General features: G+C 37.9%; 1 protein-coding gene across 1 annotated transcript in view; it reads left to right on the forward strand.

The window, feature by feature from the left end:
- Positions 1–17,560, forward strand: part of L3MBTL3 (L3MBTL histone methyl-lysine binding protein 3) — a 139,636-nt gene that overhangs the window by 1,613 nt on the left and 120,463 nt on the right. Inside the window, exon 2 of the mRNA XM_006144270.2 lies at positions 1,791–1,860. The gene's annotated coding sequence lies outside the window, so the exon portion shown is untranslated. The remainder of the gene's footprint in view (positions 1–1,790; positions 1,861–17,560) is intronic.

The raw sequence follows: 17,560 nt of genomic DNA on the forward strand, positions 1-17,560 counted from the left end.
CACGGGGTGGCACGGGCGGGGGGAGGGCGCAACTTTGGGGCTGGTGGTAAAACTTTAATTACCTCTGAAGGGAAAAAAGGCCCCGCGATCCCCCCAACCCCCGCTCTGGTGTAAGCGCGGCCCACAGAGCGACCGTGAGAGAAAGTTTAAAAGCGGGCGGTTTCTTCCCGGTGGAGGGTGGGGTGCCTTGTTTGTCCGTCTGCGCTCCGAGAGAGGTGGGGGTGACGAGCCTCTCTCCCGGGTCGCGGGGACCGTAGCTCTTACCCCACCCTACCGCGGGAGTCGAAGGTGAACGTCGCTCTGGCTTCCCTTCTCAGTCCCCCTGCCGCCGTCACCCCGCTTCCTTTTCCTCCCCCTCCCCGCTGATTTTTTTGAGGGGACCCGAAAAACGGAGTCTTTCCTTATGCAACTTCCTTGGGCGCTTAGAGCACGGCCCTTCCCCCCCTCCCTGCATCCCTTGGCCGGCTCATTTAACACCTCGGGACCACCGCCAGAGAAATGCATTCGAGATCTTTCAAAGTGCACAGAAACAAAAATAGATTTTTAATTGCTCTAAGTTAAGAGAAACTGAGATGAGAAATAAGAATGGGGGGGATCCGTCGGCTGGGGCGAGTGTATCGAATTTTCATTTTAATTTACCTAGTGCGTTGTTTGTGATGTCTTTATTGGCTTTGAGAGCTCAACAGTCTCTGTACTGGCTATCTCGGTCGCGTGGATTTTTGCGCAAGTTTTTAGAAAAACACTGACTCGAGTAGAGAGCATTTCTCCGGAAAGTTTCAAGTGCAGCAAAATAGCGAACGTGCAAAACTAGCCAAGGGGAGACCTCTAGTGGTTAAACGCATCTTTAAGTTCGGAGGCCGAGAGCAAAGTTTGGCCTTTACTTGTAGCTACGTAGTCCGTTCAGACGTGGAAGTAATTAGAGGACCTGAGCGAGCAGCCAGATGTTGTGTAAAGGGATGCTGATCAGAAATAGAAAGTTTGGGAAATCAGAGCAATGCATTCTGAGGATTAAGACCTCGTAACTTCCACCCCTCGTTAGTTAAATGGGAAAAACACTTTGCTTGTATTCTGGAATTTGACATTGATCACTCCCTGGCTTAGAAACAATTGTTTGTTTTTACATTTATGGTTGCCTATTCGTTTGATCAATTTTTAATCACAAGTCACAGCAGATAATTCATTTTGATTGTTAATAAAAATACAAAGTGAAATATATCTTCAAAGTTTGGAGAAAGACCTTTGGTTGAGATTTACCTTTTTTATATAAGCTGGTGTTTTTATTCTCTGATAAATATAATTTAAAGCTAGTAGTTCCTTAGCTATAGTCATAAAATTAGTAGCTCTTTTAGCTTAAAGAATGTAATACTGTTTCACTGGGTCAGAAATTATTTCTGAATACTATGTATAATTTGTGATTTAAAACACTTAACTGTTGAGGCAAAAACTGCTTACATAGTATCTATTCTTTTGCCAATGTGCATTCTGTGAAGTACCTAACTTTAAAGATAGGAGCAGCCAGGCAAATTAAAGGTGAACCAAATGATCTCTGCAACTTTCACTAATGCAATAGAACTTATTGGATGCAATTTAGAATATGGGAATGATATACATGATTAAAATCCATTTCACGTCACCTGGAACTAGTTTATTTTAATATACACAGTGGTATAGTGTGAAATTATTTATAAATCATTGATTCAACATGTTATTAATTGTGGATTGTGGTTTGAAGGCTTCCTTTTGATGACAGAGCTTTGATTTTACCTTTCCTCTCTTTCAATCAATGGTAGACCCTTAGAGTCGTGGGGCTGGAGACTCATTGTGGAGACTACTAGACAGTTCTTTCTCCACCACCACAAGGTAAGATTCACTTGAAACAAGTTGCTTGATACACACTTGCAAACGTTTAAAGCTCTGAGATCAGGAAGGAGTGTGTGGGACAGGGCTGGTGGAACAACAACATTTTGTTGTAGTTGTTATATTTTGAATGCATAAATGTTTTGACACAGTGATTGAAGGTTTGAAGGAAACATGAGTGGAATTGAAGATTGTCCTGGACAGTCTTTAGCCTGTCTTACTTACTAGATTCTAATTAGCATTTCAGCACCTGTTTTCTACTGAAAGTAAATTGTTTCATTCTTAGGCATTAAAAAAGTAGAAAAACTAAAACAAGATGATTCTAAATTTTTGTAACTGTTCAGTGGGTATAGGGTGCTTTGGAAGATTCTGGAACTGCTAATGTCTTTTGACATCTAGTGGAAAATTTTGTAGATAAAAATTATAGTGAGATCTTTGAGGGCATTTAAATGTTTAAGGTGAGGGGGGCAGTGATCCCAGGGGTAGAGCATCCAAATACATTTGTGCCATTCTAGTGCTGTCTTCTGTTAATATATAAAAATAAAATAAAATAAAATAAAAACTATTCCCTCTAATCTCTTTCTCCTATTCTCCTTGTTTTCATGCCCTCTTTGTCTTGAGTACTTATGGCATCACTAATTCTTGTTTGGCAAAAACAAAAGAAAACAAAGTTAACCTTTGCTTTTATGAGCAGACTGATGGTCCTTATTGTGCTGGGTGTGGTCTAGAAGTCAAACTAAACAATTCCCAATATAAAAATGATAGTTAACAGTTTATTGTCATATTCTGCTTTTGGATTGTGTGGAATAGTGTAATAAATAGATGTGGTTTATGTAGAGGATACAGCGGAGACGGTGGGGCAAGAACAACTATGAGTCCATTATGTAGGCAGAAAAGTCGAGCAGAGTCAAATGTGTTTTCCAGGGTGAAAAGTTTTATGTTTAGCCGTGCTGAGTCTAAGACTGAGATGATTTTTCTACGTTTGGCAGTCTTTGTGGCAGTTGATAGAATGCTAGAATAGGAATCAAAAGACTGAGTTTAGCCACGAAATACTTCACCTGTGTAAGTCACCTTCTATCCTTTAGCCTAGAGTTTCCATCTGAAAAATAGAAATGTCACTTGCTTTCTTTGTTAAAATACTAAAAATAAGATTTCAGGAACTATAAGGAAGTATTTACATGTGTGTTGGCCATATCACCGTTTTGCCTTACCCAAGCTTTGTGAAAGGCAGAAGGTAGGGCTGTGTAGGGCAAAACATAGTGATTTAATTCCTAGCTAGAATTTTAGATTGGCATCTGATCTGTATATTATATGGACTTTTCAAAATATTTCCAGGGGTATTTCTTTTCTGGAGGAAGAAAGTTTGTTTTTTTGTTTGTTTGTTTGTTTGTTTGTTTTTTTAAAGTTTTTATTATAGGGTACCTCTGCTCACCAGAGAGAAAGAGAGAAAGAAAGTGAGAAAGCACCCCCAGGAGAGATGACCACACCGCCATCCCTTCTTCAGTCTCCTCTCAGGATTTTGGGTATGCTTACACACATGGCAGTGTGATTTTCAGGACTTGAACTGTAGAGTTGGCCATGTGGGGCCTAGCCACTTTACCCTCCTCACACCCTGCTAGCTCTGAAAGTAGTTTATTTTTTATAGTATTGGCTCTTTGAGGCCAATGGTAGTATTTCAACGTGGTATTGAATATAAAACCTGAAAATTATATATCCCAAACTGGTCATTTATTAGGTAGAAGAAATAAGTGAAAAACAAAACAAAAACACAACTTTAAATTTAGAATGATCCCTAATTGTGGAAATGGTAAGGGTGATAAAAGTAGAAGGGTTAGTGTAAAGGGAACTCATGTACTGTAATTAGTATTTTAGTTGCATGGGTCTGCTGGGAGTTGAGGATGATAAAATAGGTAACTGGGGTAGTAATGATTTAAACTAACTATGGGGCCAGACTGGAAGTCCTGTGAATGAGTAGATTTGGGGGAAAGGTCCATGTGGAGCTTTCCGTTTTCTAAGCCCTGTCACTACTATATTCTAACAATAGTCAACTCTCTGAAGAGCTAGATCAGAAAAAAAAACTCATTCCTATTGTTTGTCATTATTTTCAATGAGATGATCCTGAAAAAAAATGAACCCTAACAAGTTTAAGAATTATTTATCTCTCTTCTTTAGTAGATTATCCATTCATTGTTTTAAGAATCCAGAACCCAAGTAGAGGAAAGAAGACATACCATATGCTATTTAATTAGTCCCTGAGTAATTTGAGATTGAGCTTTTGCATAATTTCCACTGGTTTGTTTGGCAGTTTATTTCTTAGAATTATGTATTTTAACCAATACATTCTGAGGATTAAGACCATACAGCTACTTGCATGGGAAATTTACAAAAGTTACTTTATGTGCTGTGGGAGGAGGGTACCCTTGAGGTCCCAAAGATGAGAAACCTGAGCCATCCCTCTAGCAATGTTTCTACTAGTTTCTTTAGCAGTTTCTGTTGAGCTCTTACAGTGTTAGACACTATAAGACTAGGTCTTTGCCCATGAGAAGTTCCTTAGTTCTTTATCCCAGGAGTAGACACAATGCTGAGTTCAGCTAATAACAGAGTACCAGTTGCACTTTGTGGTAGCTGAAAAGAACAGGTGCTCTAGCATCTTTGGGAGCCAGTGAGCCAAGATACACGGATTTCTGGGCTAGCTGATACAGGACATGGTGCACAGTAGTACACATATAGCACAGTTATAGGAATTATATTTCTTTTCAATTCTTAGACTGAAGATATGAGTAAGAAGCTCTTCACCCACTGTCAGGGAGGGCCTGAATTGTGTGCTTAGTGAGAGTGATGGATATGGGCTGATTCTTTCCTTTCTGATCAGTGTGTTCATAAGGTGACTTTCTGGGGAAAATCTGTCCTATCCATGTCTTTACTTGCTACTATTGAGGGACACATTCCTCCTGAGAATTTGGGGTTATTATGCTGTCAGTAAAGATTATGTATGTAGAGAAAACTTTTTACGTGTATGTTATATTTATATATGACATTTTGAAGTTCAGGGGATCCATAAAAGATATATTTTATAAAGGGCTTCAGAAGCCAATCAGAACAATCTCTATTGTGTTTAATTAAATTATTTAGCTGACATGTGTAGATATGAGTTAATAGTGGGAAATGGTGAATTAGTTTGTATTGATCGAAGCAACTATGCAGCAAGTGGATGCAGGAAAACACTGGGAAAGGGTATCGCTGGAATGCAATGGAATTTGACTTACAAAACCAAATTGGAAAAGACCTTTGGGAAATCTCCAGTTAGGAGACAGGATAGTTAGAGTAAAAAGAATAAGGACTTTTGAGAGGAACTTAAGTAAATTTGGGTGAACTTGGATGAGGGAATTTTTTCTGAGACGCTCCAGTTTCTTCTAAGGAAGTGGATTTGGAATTAATGATTTGGATGGTGATTGTAAGAATTAATGTGTATTATATGTAATAGTGAAATGCCTTCTTATTATTATTTGTTCTCCCATATACACTATCACCCAGTGTTTTATGTTCTGTCGATAGAACATTTTGTGTTTGCTATTGGGGAGTACTTCTCATAGTCAACACTTAGAATGGGGTTGAATAAATGAACATGTTGGCCCTACAAAGAAATAAAGCATCAATCTGTGACCTTAATATACTCATAATCTAGCTTGGGAGATAACCACTATAACCAATATAAACTAATGATAACGGAGTAAACAGAATTGTGGTTAAGTGGGAGTTAATGGCAGAGATCAGTACCAGAGGTACTGTGGTGGAACTTCTGGATGTGGTGTTGGACATGCTCCTGTGATAGGGATCTGACAGATAGGGTGCCCTTTGCAAAATACTGTGAAATGTTAATATATTAGATTTGGTTGCATGTCAGGTTCCTTCTTCTGAATGTCAAGCATTGAAACTAAGTATATTCATTTATTTATTCAGTGATGACCGAATGACTTACTGAGTGCCTTCTGGATGCCCAGATACTGTTCTAGGCACTGAGTATTCTCTAGAACTTTAACTAATCTTGAGCATTTGGTATTATTATTTCTCTTTTAGACCAAACTAGTGCACAAAGTTTCTAACATAGTCTAACTTTGTATCATGCAGTTTGACAAAGGAGGAACAAGGGAAAATTATACTGACTTGTGTTTGTTTTGTTATATCTTAAGATGCTGATTTTCAAGATAGTAATTCCTAAAATATATAAAAGAAAACACATTTCTAGGATAATATATTTGCTCTTACACATTATTTACAAGATGAACAACAATGAGCAGGGATAAGAAAAATTGATGGTAAGAAAAACTCCATCTTTTTACTTTTTTTATTTTGAGCCAAGAATTAGGAAAAGACCAATTACACTATTGAGTTATATTGAAAAGAACACATTGGATTAGCCTATGGTCTTGAAATGGTTATAAACTGTTAATAAGACATTACTCAGATTAGTGGGAGTTTCTGGGCTCATATAAAATATTTCATCTTATTTTTGTGGCAAGAGCTCTAATACAGTAGGATTAGATATAAAAATAAATGTGTGTGTGTATACGTATATATAAAATATATGTACATATGTGTATATATGTGTATATATATATTTATATGTGTGTGTGTGTATGTATATACAGCAATCAATTAATAAAAAGAGTGGGACCTACATTTAACAAAGTGGGCAGAAAAGGTGATGGAATTTAGTCAGAAGCCAGGATTGTAAGAGAAAGAAGAAAATTAAAATAAGAAATAGAGAGAATGTTAGGGAGAACCTGGGAGAGGAGTAGGGGAGGGATGTAGTGCCCTAGAATGAAAGCAAAAAATGAAAATAGGGAATGTGACTAAGAAAATACTGAACCACAGTACTATAATTACTGGTGTTATACTCTTTAACCAAAAAATATGCCCCATGTTTGCTAAATGAGGTGGAGAGTCTCTTGACTCATGTCCAGTGGGAATGATACTCAATATTAGAGGAGTTGTGGTACATTAAGCAGATCTTCAATCTGATGTAGAGGGATGCCATCACATGCATTGATTATAGTTTAATGTGATGATTCTCCTTTGTCGAAGCTCTGTTATTCAGTACAATATTTTTTGAGTACCTACTACATGCTAGGCCTTTTCAAGGTTGGATCATACCTTTCTGCTACATATAGTTTTATGGAATTAAACTAGTTCAGTTATTAGAAGATGTTGAGGAAGACTGTTCAAGTACTATCGTCAGTTATTTTTCACCATTTGTTACACTATTTTACCCTAAAGAGTGAACTGAAACTCCTAAGTGGTCACTTTTGTCTGCTTGTTAAATGATTTGAATAATTCAGCCTATTGGTTTGTCATCTTATTGGGCGGACTTAAGGCTTAGCTTTTCAATCTGTTGATAAGGAGGTTGGCTACTAATGGCTATCAAGATAAGTCTTTGAACATGACTTCTGTGAGAGAAATAAAATCTGGTCAAATCTAATTATTTACATGCAAAGAAATCAAGTGTAAATCTTTTAATTTTTAGCTCTATGTTCTATCAAAATATGAAGCAGAAAAAAGGGATACTACTTTTATAATTTAAAAATTATGAAGTAAAGTTAAAAAAAAAAAAACCAAGATATTACTTTGTTTTTCTTTTTAAATTCATGCATATTTAGTATAAGCACAGAAATATCTGTGTTAAACAGGTTCTTGCATTTTTTTTCTTTATAGCTCTTGAATCCCTTTAATGGGTATAAAATTTCTGTTGGTATCTTTCTAATATTGAATGTTAGTGTCAGTGATAGCACTTGTAAAGATAACTTTGCCTCACATTGAGGTGTGTCATATTCATTGACCAGACACTTCAAATAGAAGCATTTGATGAGCGTATAGTTAATATATCATAGGTTCGTTAATGGCAGTTTGTGATTTCACTTTCAGTGTACATTTTTTTTTTCTTGAAAGGCATTTTTCATTTTCTGTTCCTCTATTAGAGGAAGTAAGTAGGTTAGGCCACAGAATCTCAAATAATTCATCCTTCTTATGCTGACAGACAGAAGGGCAGGAAGTTGAGATTTTGTAAAGGTTGCCTAGGGTGATTACTCCTTTGTGTATAATCTCTATGGTAGAAAAGGTAGCAAATCAGGGACACCATTGCTACGTTCTAAGTCCAAGAACTTTCATTAAAATATGACCAGTAGATAAAGCGGGAGTATTATTGAGTAAATATCAGTAAGTTGGAACCTTTACTAATAATGGATTTCATTTAAAGGCAGCAAGGATTAGTTGACGCTGAGGTTCAACTATGCAAGGATAGGTAAGAACAGTAGACCCAGAGTCTTAAGAATTTATTTTCGATGGTCCTGACATTTCACTTCTCACATTGAAGTGATCTAGAGTTTTGCCTACCTAAAAATCTATGAACTTGAGCCCTTTGGGCAAAATTTCACATCTCTCCACAACAGATCTCAATTCTAATATGTGTGTGATTCAGAGTTCTTATCAGGCCGGGTGAATAGAATATCAAAGCTGGTATCTGTCATGCTTGATTTGAAAGGAAAATTTTTCTTTGTAGCAATATGTGTTTGTTGAGAGATGCTTCAAGTGTGAGTTTAGATTTTTCTCTCATCCTTATTGAATAAGCCTGTTTAAGAGGTTTGAATTTAACTTCTTTTGGTGTGTTCTCCCCTGACACTTAAATAAGGAGAATTTCTTGGAGCAATAATGTTATGCCTCTGCCAAAGAGGTAAATAAGTACTTAGTCACCTAGTTAGAATTTCCACTAGAGTATGGGATGGATGAACCAATGAAGACCTTTCTCTGATTTCCTCTCTAATGTTTCCCTCCCTCCAATGTCTTGCATTTTTCCCATTCTCTTTATTCATTCATTTGATAAAGTTTATTAATACCTACATTGAGTATTCACAAGGGATAAAGAAATGAGTAAATCAATGTCTTCCCTCTTCAAAACCTCCTGTTAAGTAAATGGTTGCATAAGGTAGTACTATAATCAAGGTATAGATTCTCTCTGCCCAGCGCTCTACTCCTGGTATCTTACCTGCCTGTGCATATTGCAGTGCTGCACAGAGACAGGCTCTTGCTCTGGTCATTCTGGCCCCCTTTAAGGAGAGTATGGACTTTCGTTTCTCATTTTCCTACCAGTGGCCTCTTGTTAAATCTCTCAATGCTTTGCCTCTCTATCAGCCCTTTTGAAAGCAAGTCCTGGAACCACAGTTCATATGTGAGAATATTTTTATGCCTTCTCAGCAAAAATCTTGTTAAATCTCTCAATGCTTTGCCTCTCTACCAGCCCTTTTGAAAGCAAGTATTGGAACCACAGTTCATATGTGAGAATATTTTTATGCCTTCTCAGCAAAAATATCACAGGAAGGTTGCCAGTGATCTTGTCTTGAGTAGTTTTTCAGAAAGTATGTCCCTTTTCTGTTTATTTGTTGATAAAATATTCTTTTTCTTGTAAGATCTTGATGAAACTAGTAGCCATTGACCTTATGTCAGTCTTCCAAATTCACTTTGAAATCTGCTTGTCCATGAAATCTCAGTCTTAACCCCTGTTTTTATCTACTTCCTTTTCTGTGTCATCTCTGCAATTAAGTAGGGCCTTGTGAGGTGGCAGTATAGGCCCATGCAGTTATTCCTCTGCCCTGCAATACATCAGACATCTGGTAAACTGGTGCTCAGAAGGATGTGACACTGGAGAGCAGCTTGTCCTGTGTCCACTATGTGCAAAGCACTCTAGCATGCCTAACTGTTTAAAAAGTCCTTACATCTCTATGAAGTCAGTACTCCTATTCCATTTTATGGATGAAGGAGCTAAGGCTCTGGAGCAGTTACGTACCTGCCTATGGTTATACAAGCTAGCAAATTATGAAGCTAATATTTATACCTAGACACTCTGGCTCCAAAGCTTTTACTTTTCACCATTATATTAAATTATCTTGTATGTTGACTGTCTTAGGAAGTAAGATATATTTCTTAGCTGGTAGCCTCAGTTTTCTCATCTGTAAAATGAGGATAATAATTCTTATCAATCTTAAAAGGTGGTTGTCATGGTCAAAAGGCTGGTGTTGTTGACAACCTTTAAAATGTCAAAGCAGTGTTGGCCCTGTTGCAGAGTGATTAAGGAAGCTAGATCCTACACAACCAACTGTGGTTCGGACCCTGACCCCATCAGCTTGGAAAACATGCAAGGAAAATGTGTACATGCACGCACCTGTAATCCCAATGGGATGGAGAATTGGAAAAGGATTGTGATGTGACCATATCCCATGGGGTGTGACTATGTATGCAGTCTCTTGCTCTCTCTAGTGAGTTCATGCACTCTCTGCCCATGGAAAAACAAAACAAAACAAAACAAAACAACCTTTTCTGCAGAATAACAACAATAACATCAAAAATAAGACAAAACAGAAAAAGGGCCAGCCAGTGGTGTAGTGGTTAAGGTGGCTGGATCCTACATGGCTGACTGTACTGTTCAAACACAGTGGGTGCGTGTATGTACATGCCTGAAATCCCAAGAGGAGAATGGAGGAGAAAGGATTGTGGAATGGCCATCTCCTCTCTGGGTGATTTCTTGCCTCCTCTCTACCCTAGTCTCTTTCTGGTGAGTGCATATGCCCTATAGCAAAAACAAAACAAAACAAAACAAACCCACAAAAAATGCAAAAAAAAAAAAAAAGTAAAACAAAACTTAAAAGGAATGTTAAAGCATTTGAAGAAGTCTTCCTGTTTCAGTATGTGCATATCCCATTAGTTAGTGTTAAGCTTAATGGCATGTAGATTACCTCATGTGACCTTGCATACGTGGATATATGAGTTGTCCCATAAAAGGCCGTGTACCTGTGTAGTGTCATGAAGGACAAAGGAGGTCACCAGGAAATAAATCAGAAAACTATAGGGAAGCCTTAGGAGGCAGAGGGCCCAGATCTTTGTCAGTATCACTTTCTTGGTTTCTGGACTTAAAGAACAATAGGTCTTGAGGGCATTCCCTTGTTTTTGTTTTTGAAGTTTATTTATTTCTATATATATAGAGAGAAAGAGACAAGCACTTGTAGCAGAGTCTTCACTCCATGATCCATCCTCAGCTGCAGTCCGCATAGATCATGGGCATGCACATACACACCTGGTCTATACAGGGAGACCATGGGGCACAATCCCAGGACCTTCCCTTTTAGTTTCAGCATTGTAGAGCGTTGAGTTAGCATGAGGCCACTCTGTTAGAACAACTGAATGCAGGCTGGGAGCTAGGACAAAAGGAGGCATTCCGAGTAGAATCTAACTTGAAGATGAGTAAACTCTATCCTGTAAAATACTACCTGATTTTCATGTCATATTCTGACTTTATTTTCCAAAAGGAGGGGTTTCAATGAAACTCAGTGTGTTGTGATAGTGGTCACAAGGCTGAGTGACCATGGGAAACCTGGCTGAGATGGTGCTCCACAGATGGCTTCCCTGCTCCCGAGGTGCACAGTATATCTCCCAGAGACCACCGGGGGATTGATTACACATGTCTTCCCACCCAGACCTTTTATCATGACACATGAATAAATGACCTCTTAAAATTGTGTTTGGGGAAGGTAACATTGGCAAATGTTGTCTTAGCCTTTAAGCTAGCCTCTTGTAACTGCGGTCATACCAGAAGGGTGGTTGCATGACCATTTGTGAGGTTTCTCCAGGGTTGGGGTACCTTCTGAAAAGAGTGTCTGGAGTCCAGATTCATTACCCTCCCAATATAGCAAGTCTTTTTCTATTAGTTCAGAGACACTGCTTTAAAAAACTGGCACACAGCTGAGTAAACATGTCACAGGCAACCTAGTACATACTTGAAAAAACAAAAAACCAACCCCCTCAAACTAGTAGAACTATTATTGAATGTTTATAGCATTATGTAATGTTCAGTGTTGAAGACAATGTGCCTGTATCCTTAGTTCATTTATTATACTGTGTGCATGCTTTGAAAAGCCAGACTAATCCACAAAGATGTATAGTGCTTATTTGTAAACCAGGAATCATAATTTCAAAACAAAACAAAACTTAGCAGTCTTTTTTGGAGCTATGTAAATATGTGGATAATAATACATAAAACTATTATTAAAATTTAAAAATATAAGGTATCTTCTTTTTATGTAATGAACTTGACATCTTGTGATATGGGTTTGAACGCAGGTGGCCTACTACCTATTGAAACAAATTGGGGGGAAAAAGCCACTGCCTAAATGTTCTTAAGGCCTGTGAACGGCTCTCACGAATTTCAATAATTGTTAAGACAGATAGTAATATTAAGACGGTAGCATCTTATTGACTGATTACTATGTGATGGGCATTATGCTAAGGTATTTGTTGGCCTCTCTCATCTAATTGTCACTATTACCCAAGGAAGAAACGTTCTGGTATTCTCTAGTTTTACATATGGGATAACTGAGACTTTATAAGACTAATTTGTTTGAAGTCACCCTTTAGGTAGTTGTCAAACTTTGTAAAGTGAAATGAACAGGAATAAAAGAAGGAAGTAGTTTGGGGATGGTGAGGGGTGGACAGAAGAACTTGTAGAAGTATGGCAGGTGTTTAGGCTAATCCATGAAGTATTTGTTTTGTGCCACTGAGAGGATGGCAAGCAGAGCGGGTGGAGATGGGAGACGCAAAGCAGTTTTATATGCTGCCTTAATAAGGTGATTACAGTGCTTTTTGAAAAAAATCCACCTTACTATGAAGCTATCAAATGCAACTCCAAAAATAAAAAAACAACTGAAATGATTACAACTATTTAACTGGTCTTAATGAATATTAACTAGCCGTTTTTTTTACATGGAATATCTGGAGAACAACAGTTTGAGCAGGAATGGCCAGGCCATAGGTGGTACCCTGTTTTACTCATCCTTATTTCTCCCTTCATCTGTAGGTCCAGACTATTGAGTGCTAAGCAAGACCCACTCTTGGGCTTTGGGCCGAGCATCCTCATTTGAGTTGCTTATCTTTCAGGGGATGTTATCTTCATGTCATCCTCAGTCTGGCTGTTCACCTTGTATGCTGTAGGTGTTCAGCTCCCAAGGAGCCTGTGCTTCTCACTCTGAGCCTCTGCTTTATCCACTCATGGCAGATAAGAGCAAAGGAGTCAAGTGAAAGAAGGCTTATGGAGCACACGTAAATTGCTTATTTCTAGTCAAAATGAGATTCTTGACATTGTGAGCTCCTTGCCAGTCTCAACTTGAAAAATTCCTTATTTGCACATATTTCCTTCTGTAAAACTTAACTAAAGTATAATTGAAAATTGAAATGTTCTTGCTAGGCCCTGAACAGTTTATCCCCCTTGAGCAGTTTTTGTGCTGATGGGAACACTTATTGAACCAAGTTCACACATCTTTTCTACTTATTTCTTTTTGGAGCATTTGGTAGTTTTGTTCACACGATGAGTCTGAGTCATCTTTGCATTTGACATTTCAGTCTTTAATTTATCTGAAACTTCAATTTTGTGGCTAGGGCCCATGGCTTTCATAAACATTTCCATATTCCCCTCATCATGTCGTCAGTACTAGACTCAACTAGCAGTTAATTTTGTTTCTGTTTTAAAAAGAAACAGAGCTTGTATCACTTTGTTTACAGTGTTCATAGCAGTAAGGCTAAGCACAGTGACTAAGAGGACACTTGGACTTTGGCTGGGCTAACCAACTTACCCATGCCCCTCAGCTTTACGGTGTGTGTGATTCAGAAACTTAACATGCAGAATGACAAATTGCCAATGTCATAGGCACTTCTGGTGTCACTTGGGAATGGTAGACACCATGAATATTCAGTCTGCAAATGCATACCTCAGTTGTTCAGGAACCACTCTACACTTCCTCTCTTCCATCTGTTGAGCTGAAACACATGCACCTATAGTTAACATGTACTAAACTTACCCAAGAGCTTTGCAGAAGTTGCTTTCCCTTAGTGACTTCTAGGCTACAGCTTCAGTTGTTGGCATCCATGACGGATTATTTTATAGGAAGACATGCCTTTTATAACACAGACTGTTTTAAATAAACATAAAACAGTATCTTAAAATTTATATTTTTTTATTAAAAATATTATTTAAGCATTCAACAGGTATAAGAGTGTACAGAGAGAAGATTCCCTTCCATGGCTGTCTTATAGCGAACCATCGCCTCTTCCTGGACATACCCAGTGTTACCACTTTGTGAAAAATCCTTCCAGAGATCATCTATGCATACATAAGCAGTACACTGACTTTTTAATGCCTCCCTTTATTGTGTACAAAGAGTATGATATAGTTTTTGTACCTTTAATAAAATTAATATATTATTATAATATAATAAAATTAATAAAATTAATTTCTGTATCCCAATGTAGAGTTTCCTCATTTTTTTTTTAAGCAATGCCATTGTTGTGTGGATATACTACAGTTGTCCTCCACTGATGGACGTCATTCATCTTGTTTCCAGTTTTTTTATTATAAACAGTTCTATCAGTGAATAACCCTTTACATACTTTTTAAAATATATATTTTTAAGTATCTACAGAATAACTTTTTAGAAGTGAAATTGCTAAGTTAGAGAATATTGATCTGTTATAGTTGTTCAAACTTATAATACCACCATCCTTGTGAGAGATTCTGCTTCCCTATAGTATTACAGGATTTTTGAATATAAGACATTAACTTGGTTCATCTTTTTTTTTTTAAGAATTATTTAACTGTATTTATTTTTTATTTGACCAGAGAGGCACAGAGTGTGTGAGAGAAAAACAGAGAGAGAAAGAGAAAGAGTGAGAAAGCAAGCCACTAGGTCTGGGACTCAAACTGCAGTCGGCCATGTGGGTGTCCAGGGCCCTTAATCACCATGCCACCTGCTGGCTCCACCTGGTTCATCATTACATTACCTAATGTAAGTGGTACATGGCAGACTGGGGTGCCAAGAATTTATTTACATGAGAGACTGACTAAGTGCATCTGACTATCTTAAAGTCGAGATGCACAGCTGTGGTTTGGAAGTGAGTAGTGGTGTGGAGAGAGAGAGATATAGGAGGCAGTTCTGAGGATGATGCCATGTATCATTTAGTCTCTTCTTGAGACCTTTTGTTGGTGACTTAGAACAACAAAGTTGTAATAAAAGAGAAGAAAAGCTAAAGTGAATTGTTTCATGAAAGGGGGACTTTGGGAGAGTAATAAAAATATGGTCTTTGTTTTCAGTTTTCAGCTGTTGGATAAGGCATCAACAGTGGGCATTGGTAGGAGCACAGTGGGTATCAGTGCCCTTGATTTTAGCTGTTGTCAGCCGTGGCTTATGCATTAGTGGGAATTGTAAGCTGCAGTGGTGTATTTTGTGGGTATCTGAACAGTAAATGTGTTCCTTTTGGTATCAGTAGTAGCTGGAGACCATTAGAAGATAGGGGAGATTAGGAGGTAAATACCGGATCTTGCCTGGCCGTGTGGAAGACCCATTGTGGTGTACTTTTCAGATACGTCCTCAGGAAATCTCAGCACTGTTTAACAAAGAGATTTAGGTGGGTTTTTCTGTAGAGTAGGAAAGAATGTATGTGATTTGTATTGTGACTGTTACCTACCTGTTTTTTTGTGGTCTATAGAATATAGATTACACATGGGATTATGGAAATGTAGTATCAGGTGATAATTACAGGAACAGATCAAAACAAGAACTTTTCTAAGTATTGAAATAAAAATTGCTTAAGTATTGGGAACACAATTTGTTGAAGCAAAAGGATTTTGTGTATTTTTGAAAAGATAGACACTTACAAAGAATGAAAGCAAAGGAGGAAATGAGGTATCATAGAAGAAAAGATTTTGTTATATTTGTTGTTGGCTGGCTTACCTGATTTAATAAAGGGTGGGAATATAGTTCAGTGGTTACAGCAGTCCAGGCTTCTCATGAGGATGAAAGTAGTCAACCAGTGGCTTCAAAATTAGGTGATGGAAAGTCAATATAGTAAATTTTTTTTTTTTTTTTGGGAGGGGTTTTTGCTAGGGCACGTGCACTCGCCAGGTAGACAGAAAGAGACATAGAGACAGAAAGCGAGAAATCACCCCCCAGGGGGTATGGTCACGCCGCAATCCCTTCTCCTTGTGGGAGTCCAGCGACACAGTCATTACGCTAACTACTAGTTCCCAGCTGCTGTATGTTTTGTATATGGGTGATCAATATAGTAAATTTTTTTTTTTTTTGGAGAGGTTTTTGCTATAGGGCACGTGCACTCGCCAGGTAGACAGAAAGAGACATAGAGACAGAAAGCGAGAAATCACCCCCCAGGGGGTATGGTCACGCCGCAATCCCTTCTCCTTGTGGGAGTCCAGCGACACAGTCATTACGCTAACTACTAGTTCCCAGCTGCTGTATGTTTTGTATATGGGTGATTTTTAAGTCAAAAAAGACCAAAAATCTGTGTTTTATATGTGTCTTAAAGATATTTTGTTCAAAAGCATTTTGTTTTGATAAAGTTTTATTAAGAGGGTGAATATTGCACTTATACACATAAATCAAGAACACTGGCCCTAGTAACTAGTTTTACCATGGCCTGAAAAATACTACACCACTTGTCATCTGATCAAAGTAGGTTATAAATTTTCAAAAGGTGTAAGATGATAAATGTTAGACAACAGTTGAAAAAGGAGTTCATGGGGACCAGCAGATGACGTAATGACTACGTTGCTGTACTCCCATGTACTCGATGGTGGTTTGCGTCCCGGACTTGTTGGCTCAAACCCATGCTGGGCGCGTGTGCGTGCGTGCCCAAGATCCGGAGAGGAGATTGGAGGAGAAGGGATTGCGGCATGGCCATCCCCCCTGGGGGGTGATTTCTTGCTTTCTGTCTGTGTGTCTCTTTCTGGCAAGTGCACGCACCCTATAGCAAAAACCTCTCCAGAAAAAGAAAAAGGAGTTCATGGAATTCATGGTTGAAATGAGACTGACCTGGGTTCAGATGCTGTCTATGCCACCTGCAGTAGCTTTGAGTGAGTTATCAAACCATTCTGCACCTCAGTTTTTCCAATTTAAGAGACGATAGAACCTTTTTGTGAGAATGAATGAACTGAAATAATGTATGTAAATTGTCTGATACTGCAAATCCTTTTCTGGAAGAAGTTGAGATCAAATTAGTAAATTTCAAAGTATATGTATTGTATCTGACAGAATCTAGTGAGCAAATGCTGTTATAATTATAGTGAATGTAATAACCAGGAGAGTTGCAGCTGAGAATTTCTACACTTTAAAATAATTTAAGTTTCCTGAAAAGTGCAATTGCCAAAGAAAATAATGGATATGATTATCTAGAGATTTTACCAGAAAGAATACTAAAACTTTTCTTTTTACAGATTTACTTGGGTTTTACCTAATTTTATCCACAGGGGAAAAATTATTCTATCACTTGACTGTCTACCAGGAGAGAGTTACCAGTACTTGATCACTTCATACGAAGTGAATTCTCCTGCCGATCTTTATCTATTTAGTGAAGGAGGAGTCCTGCAGAACTTAAGTGCAAGTCTCGATTTATTTCCTATTTTCACTATTAATTCTTCATCAGGCCTTCATAGTTTCCATTTTGAGCATTAAGTCTTAATGGTCATTAAATCAGATTCTTCTTCAAATCCAGACTGCATACATTTTGAAATAATCAGAAATAGTCTTAATAATGTGTATTTAATATTTGACATTTTCTCCATTTAAAGAGGAAAAAGGATTCCGCTGCAGTCAGGTAG

Source organism: Tupaia chinensis, unplaced genomic scaffold, assembly GCF_000334495.1.
Source record: "Tupaia chinensis unplaced genomic scaffold, TupChi_1.0 Scaffold000117_2, whole genome shotgun sequence".
Classification (NCBI taxonomy): Eukaryota; Metazoa; Chordata; class Mammalia; order Scandentia; family Tupaiidae; genus Tupaia; species Tupaia belangeri.